Source organism: Corvus brachyrhynchos, unplaced genomic scaffold (genome assembly GCF_000691975.1).
Source record: "Corvus brachyrhynchos isolate BGI_N302 unplaced genomic scaffold, ASM69197v1 scaffold223, whole genome shotgun sequence".
Lineage (NCBI taxonomy): Eukaryota > Metazoa > Chordata > Aves > Passeriformes > Corvidae > Corvus > Corvus brachyrhynchos.
The window spans coordinates 330,359-331,299 of record NW_008237174.1 but is presented as its reverse complement, the minus strand read 5'-3'; positions in this window follow the sequence as shown (position 1 = coordinate 331,299).

Genomic DNA, 941 nt, shown 5'->3' with positions numbered 1-941 from the left:
ATACCACCGAGGGCTTCCCCTGGTTTCTTCTGCCTGCTTGCTTGAGGGAGTGGGAGCTGTGGGAGGGAAAGCATATAGTCGTAGGAGCTTGTGTAGAGAGTAGGATATTGATAGGGAAATTAGCTGTAATAAACTTTTTCATTCATTTGAAGCATTAGAAAGCAGGCATTCTTTATTAGCGCCGGACACACGGAATAATATCTCCTTTAATCTGACGTCTGTGGTGAAACTTCGTAAGAGGGTCCGCTGTTATTCCGTCCCGATCACACCTATCCATCACAATGTGCCTCCCAGCTAATACACAAACACCACTTTCCTAGAACTAATTTCCATGCATTTGCCTTCTCCTGGAAGTCCTTTTTTGGTCCTGGAGGTTGTCATAAGGGGTGTCTGGTGGTCACATTCACCGAGTGCTTCAATATTACTTTGAGCTGCTGCTGCGAGCAGAAGGGCAGAGGCGGCGGCAGCGGTTTCTCTTTCTCGGCGCTCCGCATACAGAGAGGCGCTGAATGGAGCCGGCGCCCGTGCGGTGCCGGCGGGGACAACGTGGCCAGCGACGAAAACATGGTGAGCAATTCCCCAGCACAGAATCCCGATGAGATCAACTTCTCAGCGCTGCAAAATCCTACAGAAATCCTTGAACTGCTGGAATTTGTTGCCAGTGGTACTTGGGAGCAGCGCTGTGACCACAGGCCTCCCAGCTGCAGGTGGATAACTGTGCTGGGGTGGCCTGTTGTCATCACAGCCTCTTCCATTCCCTGCACAGCGGGGCTGTGGTGGCAGGGATGGCGGCAGCAGCAGCAGGGCCCTGGAGGTGCCTGGTGCTGGAGAGTCTCTGCCAAACAACCTCAGTGTCTTGCAGTGGTTTTGGTGTGGAGTGCTACAATGGTATTTTCAGGAAAAGTGGAGGAAGAGGCAAACAACTGAACAGATTCTATGTT